Consider the following 12,367-nt stretch of genomic DNA (forward strand, 5'->3'; position numbering starts at 1 on the left):
CATAACTCCCAATGGCACAAAATTATACTGTCACCAGACATTATTTCTTACCGGCATTACTTGAACATGTGACCCTTCTGTTTGTAAGCAAACCACTGCACTGCTCACATGTAGTAGCTCCCTCCGCCAGAGGTCACACGCTGCACCACAACTATGCAGTGGACGTTTAAAATGGCTAAGACTACTCACAGCTAAAACCGCCAATTTGTTATCCGCTTTGGCTCTCAACGTGCCCTATAGCGTCACAGGTGAAATCAAACGTAAACTCAGTGTAAAACAAAATGAAAATAACAGCATCTGAAATTATCTCACTAAAAATGTTTGGCTATTACGTAAGATTGTCACCTAAATGGCTGACTTTTGGGTGCCTTGAGGCCAGTGAAAGGGAGTCTCCCCCCGGACGAATTACCTGTAACAACCCGGTAAAGTGGTTCAGTAAGCAATAGCGGCTTTAGAGGGTGTCTGGGGGGTCCTGACCCCCCTTCGATTTCTGAAAAAAAATCAAATCAATGGTCCCCTCTTGAAATTATAATTTGGGCAAGCTGAATCAAAGTTTTAAACCGTACCAAGTGGCACCGTTCGCCCTGTAAAATGCCATTTTTTCCGTCCCCGGGCCCCAAACCAAGAATGGGGGGGTCGAGTTTGCATCCGCGGACCCCCCCCCCCCTTCAAAAATTCCTGCATCCGCCATTTGGATAGAATAAATTCTTATGCGAGACCCATTAATTGATATTTTGTAGAGGCTAAGAGGCTAAGCTTGGTTCTCATATTGAGGCACGACGTTTTATTCGTGTGCTTCGTCATGCACACAAACACGCACAAACACACGCGCATCTTATTCACCATCTTGACCGAGAAGTAGATTTTTTAGTCCAATTGGTCGTGACGTCATTTCCGTTTCTCCCCACTGGGTCTTTTTGAAGCGATAAGAGCATTAATTGATCTCTAAAGGGACGTTTTATACACAGGCGTTGTCTATATTTTTTTGATTACTTTTTAACGTCCACTTAATTTACACTTTTTTTCAGTGTGATGTCGCTATACCTAACCAACAACCAGAAATTAAGTGGGAACATTTTCGCTCGTCAAGTAAAGAGAGGGTGACTAAGAAACCAATGTTGATTGGGTAATTTTAAAATTATGAATTTGATTGATTTATTAATAATAAGATAGGAGGAGAGATTAATCCAGGACACAGGATATGTGTATTTTTGTGCACCACATTGCTGTGCCTCTATATGCACCCAAAGCAGTAAGGGCACTATAAGAGTTTACTTAAAACTTTTTCACATTCTTTTTTCTGAGCAGCGTTGCAACTGCTGGATTCACCGATCACCGATAAATTAATGAATTTATTAATAATTAATTAAATAATTAACGAATTAAGGAGGTTGGTGAGGATTTTGAAATGATGTGTATAAAAATTCTTTTATTGAGAAGAATGTCTCGAGTTCATTTGCTTTAAAAACAAAGGTTCTGGACATATCTGTGCCCAAACTTGAAACAGGAAGTCTCAAAGGGCAGCTGGACGGTGACCTGGCTTGCGGGTGACCAACTCTCAAGCGCCATGTTAAAGGTACCGAAACTACTCTTAGTTTCACGTAAGTTGTAAACTTCTGATGATTCTAATTAGTTTGATATTACATGTGAGTTACACGTATAAGAGAAGTTTTAAAAGCTTTTGTCTGCTCCCATCATACCACGATGTCTTTTCCATTTCACTGTCTATTTAATAAATTTTACTTATTTGTTCGTTCAGGCTCAAGATTTTTCAGAAAAAGACCCCCCCCTTTTGAAATTTCTGGCAACGGGCCTGTCGTTTGTTTATTTTGTTAACTGTAGAGACAAAGGACAAGAACGCAATAATTCAAGCAATTTAAGACATTTAATGAAGCAAGAGTGACATATCAAAGCGGATCAAAAAAAAAACAAAACATTCTAGCATCATTCATGCCTTCGAGTAGCATTCAGGCAACAATTATGATAAAGATCTGCTAACAATCATGAGGTAGTTGTGCGGCATTTAATCTACAGTCAAAGTATCGCCACTTGTCCAGTGCAGTCATTGCATTAACGGCATTTTCATAATCAGCAAATTTTCTTCTTCTTTGTATAAAATCTGTCATTTCCGTAGACTGAAAATTCTTAAAATATCTATTGCTATGGCTAAGGATTTCTTTGCCTTTGTGAAAATAGTCATGATAAAAGTTGAGAAAAATTAAAGTCAAAGTATCACCACTTGTGATTGCATTAAAGGCATCTTCTTAATTTTCTTCTTCTTTAAATAAAATCTGCCATTTCCGTAGACTGAAATTTATTCTTAAAATATATTTTGCTATGGCTATGTATTTATTTGCCTTTGTGAAAATAGTCATGATAAAAGTTGAGAAAAATCAAATACTACACACTCTATACCATGTGGCAAGCTATCAAACGTTCAATACCTTTAGCAAGATCCCTTTAACCATCCATCTATCTGTATCATAATGCACTGTTTTAGAGAATTTAAAACTGAAGGCTTACAACACATATATCACAACAGCTGAACATAAAAGAGCTGCGCGAAGCAAACTCATCTTCAAGTCGTCAAATCATTTCCAGGCATTTGCGCTTTTTTGAAAGATGTTGTTAACACTTTTGCATTAAGTTTTTGTGTAACGTTATATTAATTTCAAGTCTATGAGAACCAAAGGCAAATAACTACGGAAAATCTTTTTTTTTTTTTTTTTTTTATTCACAAAAAAGACAAACAAAAATACATCTGTAGACACACACACTAACACACACACACACAATAACACACACAAGACATTCATTATACATTAAGTAAACATGTAGATAGCCGGACTACGTACGAAACAGTATATTACAAGTGATGCTGCACATAACAAGATACCAACATTTTACATTTCACATAAGACATTAGCGAAAAAGTAAAGTAAATTTATAAGTGGAGAAACTAGTCAAAAATAGAATCCCAGGTTTTCCACTCTGTAAGAAAATGGCCTAATTGAAGATTTTTTTGAGAAACATATTTTTCTAATTCGAATTTTGTTTTGATATATAAGAGAAGGGAAGGGAAGGTCGGCTGCATTTTTCTTTTAAAACAAGTATATATATAAAATTTGGAGACAAGAATAATGTAATTTAGAGGCTTGAAATTTGTTTTGGATACTCCAAAAAGTATATTTTCATCATAGAGTGTAATTCTTTCATCAGTTTTGTTAGCAATCAAGCGTTCCATTTCAGTCCAAATGTTTCTTATTCGATAGCAATTTAAAAAATACATGTCGCAAATCTTCCCTCTCCGCTCCACAGATAAAGCATTTCTCTGACACCTCAATACCGATTCTTTTCAGGTATGACCTAACTGGTAAGATTCTAAAAATTATTCTGTATTGGAACCATTGAAGTTTTGTTTCTCGTGTAACATAGAAACAATTCTCGTAAACATACTTCCAAGTGATATTTATATTTAGATCTAGGTTCCATTTCCTTTCGTGTACCAAGTTTTCAGGAGCTTCACTCATGAGAACCTGATAGAAATCTTTACACCCATTTCGACTCTTTATAAGTAGCTGAACCGGCTGAGGAACATAAGGAAATGAAATATCTTCAAAAATTTCTTCATTATTCTTTTCTTTTAGCCTACATTTTAAACTGTTACGTATTCCAAAATATTTTAGATCACATACTCTTTGAAATCCAAATTTCCTTTCCAGTTCAGCTTTGGTTAAAAATTTTCCTTCGTTGAAAAGATCGCCAATTATTCTTATACCCTTATTGTACCATTCTTTGTCCAATATTGATACCCCACCCAATTTTACTTTTCTATTATACCACAGAGGTTCAAGAGCAATATTGCTATTCATATCTTCTATACCGTATGTTAAATCTTTCCAGGAGATAATGACATCTTTCCAAAACCTGTTATTGCAATTGCGTAAGAGTATATCTAAATAATCATTTCCATAGTCAAATATATTCCAAATAGATTGTAAATCAAAGGTGCTCTGGAGAATAGTGTTATAAACGTTATTTTTAAGGTATAGTCTTCTTATCCATGTACATTTTAATGCCGTTATGAATTTACTTAAGTCTGTCATTTTTAGACCACCATATTCATAATCCTTTACTATCTGACCTCTCTTTACCTTATCAATTTTGCTACCCCAAATGAATTGGAAAAAAAATGGAACTTAGTTTTTTTATGAGTACTGGATCTGGATTTGGCAGAGAAATGAAAAGATGGTTCAGCATTGGGATGATAAGGGTTTTTAAGATAGTAATTCTACCAATAGGGGTAAGTATTCTTCTATTCCAATGCCGAATCATACCCTCTATCTTCGGGATTTGTTTATCAAAGTTTAAAGTGACCATATCGTTTAAATTTACCGAGAATTCTATACCTAAGAGATTAAATTGAGTCGAACCCCAATCAAGTTTCCATCTAACGTGGTGAAAAACTTCCCGACTATATTTTCTTGAGCCAATCCACACTGGTTTAGTCTTGCTATTGTTGATATGGAGACCTGAAATTTTTGAGAAATAGTCTAATGTACGGAAAGATTCTAAGAAAGAAGACCTATTACCATCTAATATAAGGGTGGTGTCATCAGCATACTGGGTTATTTTAAATTCGGTGTCACCAAGTTTTATTCCGCAAATATCTTTATTATTCTTTATCATGATTGCGAGAATCTCAGCACAAAGCAGAAAGATATAGGGAGACAAGGGGTCCCCTTGACGACAGCCCCTCGAAATTTTGAAAGGCTCCGACAAGTGGCCGTTTTGTGTAACAGAGGCCTTGCTATCGTAATTAAGGATATGAAACCACCTTTTTATAGTTTCCCCAAAATTAAAAAAGTCTAAAACTTTATCAATAAAGCCCCAATCTACAGAATCAAAGGCCTTTTCAAAATCGATAAGAATGAGTAAAGCAGGAATATTTTTCTTTTCTGCGATATGCATTAGATCATAAATTAATCTTGTATTTTCCCCAATATATCTTCCGGCAATAAACCCGGACTGAGAATTAGAAATAATTTTATCAAGATAGAGTTTCATTCTTTCCGCTATGCAGCCCGAGATCATCTTGTAAATAACATTTAAAAGGGTTATAGGCCTCCAATTTTTTATAAATTTTCTGATTTTATCGGCTTTTGGAATACAGGTTATAATCCCAAGATTTTGACTCGCCATCATTTTCTCATTGATGAAAATTTCATTAACTGCTCTAATTATAAAACTATGTAAATCATTCCAAAAAAATTTATAAAACTCTGCAGTAAAGCCATCAGATCCAGGCGATTTGTTATTTTTCATTTTTTTCAGCACCCTCAAAAGTTCCTTTGAGGTAATTTCGGTTTGTAAATATTCCTTATCAGGCTCGCTTAATTTGGGGACATCTAAATTTGCAAAAAATAATTCTAGGTCTACCTCTTCTAATTGATTAGTTTTTGACGAGTAAAGGCGTTCATAAAATAACTTTGCTTCATTTAGTATAAGTTTTTGATCAAATATTGTTGTTCCGTCTGGTAGTTCTAAATTCTGAATAGTTTTATTGACATAATTTCTGGATTCAAGTGAACAAAAATATTTCGTAGGCTTCTCTCCTTCCTCAATCCATCTGCATTTTGCTCGGACGAGGACTCCTTTTAGTTTTTCTTGTCTGATATTTTTCAACGCCTCCCTCTTAGCCTCAAGTTCGTCCAAAGAATTTTCATTTGGGTGGTTCATTTCCATTACATAAATTTCTCTTTCTAGTTCTAATTCTTGCCTGTCCCTTTGTTTTTTCTTGAAAGAGGAATGGGAAATTGTCATTCCTCTAATTTCCATTAAAAGCATTTCTAAAAATAAGGAGTCATCAATAGTGAAAGATATTTGTTCGTTTGGAATTTCTGTAATATTTTCTTCGGCGTACACCGGAACTGCATATTGAACTTTTGTTCTCTTAATTACACTCTTGCCCAAAATGGTTGGTACACGGAAATTTTGGGAGGCATATTGCCCTGTTTCATTCATTATTATTGTTATTATCAAATTAATACTATTTATATTGTTAAATATGTGAAGCTGGAGGATTGGTAAAGTCAAGGAGAAACAAACAATGCAAATGTGAAAAAAGCGTAAATTTATTTAGGGTATTTTTTCTCATGCCCCCAAAAAGAGTACTTTTTTGCATAACAGTACCAAGTGAAAAATTAAACATAAATTTATACTGTGATTGACAATTAATATGAAATTAGGGGAAATTGTCAAGAAACATCTTCAGAGTTCATTATTAATCTAAATAGCGGGCATGCCAACCCCGAGCTTGGATTATGGCCGCCAGACGGCGTGGCATACTGTGAACTAGAGTTACAGCTCTTTGAAGAGGAATTCTGGTCCATTCATCTTGCAGGGCATCTCGCAGTTCATCTAGATTTGCAGGGGGCACGTTTCTCCTCTGAATGGCACGACCAAGTTCGTCCCACATGTGCTCAATTGGGTTTGCACCTGGGCTTCTTGCTGGCTGTGGCATCGGCTGAATGTTGTTTTTTCGAATATAGTCAGCAATTGAGCGGTCTGTTTGGGGAGTTGGATTGTCATGTTGCAATCTAAACTTGTCTCTGTATATTCCTCTTGCGAACGGCTCCAGGTACTGCTGGAGAATGTCTCTGTATCTGGCAGCGTTAAGGTTTTCATCCAGAGGAAGCAATGGGCAAATACCGTTGCTGCAAATGGCACCCCAAACATATACAGAACCACCTCCTCCAGCTATGAGAGTACGTAGGCTCCCTGGGGAGAGGCTGTTAAATGAAAATATCCAGGAAACAATAGCTGGAGGAGGTGGTTCTGTACATGTATGGGGTGCCATTCGCAGCAACGGTATATGCCCATTGCTTCCCCTGGATGAAAACCTTAACGCTGCCAGATACAGAGACATTCTCCAGCAGAACCTGGAGCCGTTCGCAAGACGGATATACAGAGACAAGTTAAGATTGCAACACGACAATCCAACTCCTCAAACAGTCCGCTTAATTGCAGACTTTATCCTACAAAACAACATTCAGCTGATGCCACAGCCAGCAAGAAGCCCAGATGCAAACTCAATTGAGCACATGTGGGACGAACTTGGTCGTGCTATTCAGAGGAGAAACCTTCCCCCTGCAAATCTAGATGAACTGCGAGTTGCCCTTCAAGATGAATGGACCAGAATTCCTCTCCAAAGAGCTGTAACTCTAGTTCACAGTATGCCACGCCGTCTGGCGGCCAGTATCCAAGCTCGGGGTGGGCATGCCCGCTATTTAGATTAATAATGAACTCTGAAGATGATTCTTGACAATCCCCCCTAATTTCATATTAATTGTCAATCACAGTATAAATTTATGTTTAATTTTTCACTTGGTACTGTTATGCAAAAAAAGTACTCTTTTTGGGGGCATGAGAAAAAATACCCTAAATAAATTTACGCTTTTTTCACATTTGCATTGTTTGTTTCTCCTTGACTTTACCAATCCTCCAGCATCACATATTTAACAATATAAACAGTATTAATTTGATAATATCAATAATAATGAAAGAAACAGGGCGATACGCCTCCCAAAATTTCCGTGTACCAACCATTTTGGGCAAGAGTGTATGTCCTTCACTTTACTCACATATTCCTCATCTTTTAAGAGGGAACTGTTAAATACCCAAGTGCCTTTGCCCTTAATAAATTTATTTAGCTTTAATTCTAAAATTACGGGTGAATGATCAGATCGGTATGATGCCTTAATAAAAATATTAGAAACTGAATTTTGAAGGTTATCCGCAATTAAAAAGAAATCTAGTCTAGCCTGCCTTCTGGGATTCCTTCTTCTCCATGTGAATCTCCTCTCGTCAGGGTAGAGAAGTCTGAAATAGTCAATTATATTTAGGTCATTCATAACTTCAAGTAATTTTTGCCTAGCTCTAGGGTTATTCACATTTGCATAATTTTCTGTGTCTATATCAGGGTTTAAAGTAAGATTAAAGTCACCGCAGATCAAGAAATTTTCATTATTAAAGTCTATTATTATATCTCGTACCTGTTCATAAAAATCTGGAGTATCCCTGTTCGGGCCATAAATGTTGATTAATGTGAATCTATTTTTTTCTATATTTACATCAAGAGCTAAAAGATTGCCGTCGTTTGTTTTAAATTCCTTAAGGTACTCGAATTCAAAATTATTATTTATTAAAATTGCAACACCCCGAGAGTTAGTAGAAAAGAAATTAAAATATGCTTTGTAACCCCATTCTGATAAGATCCTTTTTTCTTCATGACTGTCAAAATGGGTATCCTGCAAACATACTATATGATATTTCTTTGATCTGTAGAAGTGAAAAATATCTCTTCTCTTTGTAGAGTCTCTCAGGCCTTGACAGTTAATAGAAGCGATCTTAATTGAATTCATGCTAAGTGGTAAAAAAAAACCTGTTAGTAAACACAATACACTGCTATTCACGGGCATACGATGATTAGGTACATTTTTTTTTTATGTTATTGAAAGAGAATATGCTCGAGTACAGCAATGATAGTATGACTGAGAGGAGTATTCTAGTTTGACATTCCTAAATCTAACATGCCGTGATATACATGTAAGAGTGTTCCTTTCTTCACAATAGAACAAAGATAGGAAGCTAACAGTGAGCATCTCATAGTAATGTGCTACCAACCATAATTTTACGCAAGCATACACTATCACACACACACGCATGAATGAATAATTTCTATACCCTTGCACAGGGAACATAATAGATACAGTACAACCGGAGTGATGTCTACTCAGGTCTTGCAGCTCAAGCTGTGTCAGTCAACCAGATAATAGTCATCAAGGAGATAGTAATCTGAAAAATATTACGTACAATAAATATACATATGGCTTCTATATCACATTATTGGTAAATTAAACACAGTGTATTGTTCAGGTAGAAGAAGCAATAAGTTACAGTTATTTCGTTTACCACAGTTCATAAGTACACTGTATTCAGTCTACTGTTTACATTGTACATGTAGGTGGATTATGAGCCACGATACTTCTTTATTTTTTCTTCTATATTGTCAAAAAGGTCAAATTTAATTCTTTTCCCAGTGTCCGGAACCACGCAATTTTAGATATAAACGTAATTTAGACTTGAGCTCGAAATGCGGACACCGTTGGATACTTTAGTTAGGATAACGCTTTAGTATATAGCCTTCCAGATTCGCGGTCGAAATCTTTACGTCTAGACGCTACAGAGGAAATCCACACTGACAAAAATGACCAGTTTCAATCGTTTAATGTGAACTCGTTGCCTGCTCAGGTACATTCTGACTCTCTCTTCAATATTACAACCTTTAGTACGTACTCCAGCCAATGGCTTCATACACTTCCTTATCACTGGCTTCTTAATGCGACAGGTAAACAAGCCCTACTCAGCCTCTTCAAAATTGACACAACGTATTATAGAGAATACAATAAAAGTTATGACTTGAAATTATTGACATCGTCTATGAAATATTAAATGTCTCCGACATATTCCTCCCTTTCCCAAACAAAGAAAAATGGAATATATATATGAAATTTTTCTTACTTTGTAGACGTTCAAATAATTATACGGCCTTACTTAAAATGAGAATCTCAATTAAACCCTGCAAGCATTACCATGGAAACCCTATTTACCAGATTATTTTAATCTAATAATAATAATAATAATGTACGCTACACACTAAGTATTATGCACTTTGCTATTAGCACCAGGAAAATTATAGTCATTAAAACAACACCAGGAACATATATATATGCATCAAAAAGTTAGCAATAGTAATAATAACAATGATTCTGAGCAAGCAACACCTTGAATAAGCAAATGTAAAACGGTGCTGAGAGCCGGCTGCGCCAGCCTCTCCCTATTTTTTCTTTAGGAAGAGGGACATAGGTTTACCCAATTGCTCAGACAGCACAAAAAAAACAACAAAAAATCGAGTTGTCTCTCGACCATTTGCTTTAACATTTCTTTCTTTTTAATATATGAGTCATTTGTTCTCTAGTTAGAGTCCATATCTTGTGCGTAGCCAATGCGAAGTGACTACATCCACCAGTAAACCCAAACGATTCGTAGCCCACCATGACGATCGGAGCGCCGATGATAATAGCGTCGGAGAGTGCAGGCCGCCCGTGCGTTGTGTAGATTACAGACAACTCGTAGGATGGAAAAGGGCGATGCCTCCATAGGTGGAACCCCCTCAGCTATCACTCCCCGCTGGTGTTAACATGTCGTAGACCACAAATCGAAGACGGCCCGGTAATGGTTGTAGCCGCGCCCTATTTGACACTGCTACGGAATTCGCTCTGAAACTGAAAGTACACTTAAAACGCAAAATGCGGATTTTCTGAAAAAGAATTCATGTTAATTGAAAAAAAAAATGTTATAAGCGTTAATATTTTATCCTTTTACTCCGTCCACTGGGCTATGGGCTCTCTAGAAGAAAAAAGAAAAATATCATTAGGGTAGTATACGAAAATCATTATCTATCTACAATAATATTGGAAACCAAAATTACTTGTACATTTCCATGCTTCCTTAGGTCATGCGCTGTCTACCAGAAAAATGAGAAAAAACATTAGTGCTATATCGAAAATAACCCTATATCCACATTAATTGTATCATAGTTCATAGAATCAAGTGACAAAAATATGGGGTATGTATACCTGCCCTTGCTAGGTATGACATCACCCTCCTCATTCTTTATGAACACATTTTGAATCCAAATTTGAGCTCGCCATGTAAAGAAAAATAAATCTTTACAAACTAAATGAAATTCAATATCATTATATTTCAAGACTCCCAGTGGATTCTGGGATAAAATGCTCGTCTTGCTCGGCGTGGCTTCTTGGATGGTCACCTTAGTAGGCTCTTACTTTTTCTGAAAAATACAAGTTTTACATGAAATTAGCGAATATAATTTCGTGGGATAACCCAAGTACCAGAAAAAAAAAAAGAAACAAAGAACACCTCACTAGGTAACCCCCTAGTATTATCATGAACATGTCGTTCATGAACAACCTGGCGACACTGGTCAGCACTTTAGAATATGCCGATACCAAAAGGAACATTAGCCGCCCATCCTACAAAGTCAAATAACCCTCGTAGTTTTGTCCGAGACGAATGTGCACCTTCGCTCGAACCGACTGGACCCGCCCTGGCCAAGGCTGGTACAGCCGTTTGAGAGTCATTTTACCTGCAGAAAGGGTTAAAGTTAACCGTTATCCCCTTCGCCCTTGTTCCCTGTCCACTGAGGTTATGTACACCTCCCTCAGTCTGTTCTACGTAATCCCGTGTTACTACGGCGATCCGTATCCATAGTCTACCCTGAGACTACCAGTCTCCTCTTAGACTACCAGCGGTTTCTCCCTGGTGACTTCTACCGTCCATACGGCCTTTGTCACCGCCAAAGAGCTGCCTCTGGGTCACTAGGACGCCATCAGGTAGCTGCTGCCACCCCCATTTCACCCTGGGGCTAAAATACCAAGCAATATGCTTAAAACCGCCATTTTTACTTACCCATGCTCCTATCTATGCATGGAGTCCACTTCCATATTCTCTCCCGACCCACTGTCGGTTATCCTTAACGCCTTGACAGGCTGGGGACCGTCTAGTTCGTCCCCTTCAATCTGCGACAACAGCGCATCTTCCTGTTCCGTTGCTTGGATACATCTTTTCCTAAACCTTGTATTATGTGAGTGCGTGGGCGTGTGGTGTCGTGTCATGGTGTTATGCTTGCGTTTTGCATGCAATGTTGGCCTGCGTGAAGCTGCCTGTGACTCACCTCCAACACTTACCGGCATCTCGGATTCGATCCTCTCCGCTACCTGGCTACGCCCGTTGGAGTTACTTACCGCTGCGCGCTGGTTGACCTCTGCCCTTGGAGCGTTGGCGTTGACTGGTGTGGTACCAAGTTGCAACTCAGCTCTTATTGGGTTGGGTCGTCTCCTGAAAACTCGACGCGCACGTGGTCTGATCTCATCCCAGGCTAATCCTCTGTCCACAAGTCTTAATTTGTCCCTGTTCACTACACGCGACTTACCTGTTTGCTGATGACTTACCCAGAAGACGTTCCCTCTTTGTCTGGTCACTGTCCAGACTGGGTCCCATTTTGATCCAAAAGTCACGTTATCAGGTGCGAAAACAATAACTGAATCACCTACCTCAATTTTGTTAGCGTTCGCCTTAGCGTCGAAACGTCTTTTGTTCTCTAATCTAGCTGCCCGAAGATTATCTCGGGCTGCCGTTAGAGCGTCAGACAGATCACTAAGCCGACCTTTCAAAGGATGATGGTTATTTGATGCACCTAACAACGTCGACAGTGGCATTCTAG

Source organism: Lingula anatina, chromosome 9 (genome assembly GCF_051362555.1).
Source record: "Lingula anatina isolate TDL-2025a chromosome 9, LinAna3.0, whole genome shotgun sequence".
Classification (NCBI taxonomy): Eukaryota; Metazoa; Brachiopoda; class Lingulata; order Lingulida; family Lingulidae; genus Lingula; species Lingula anatina.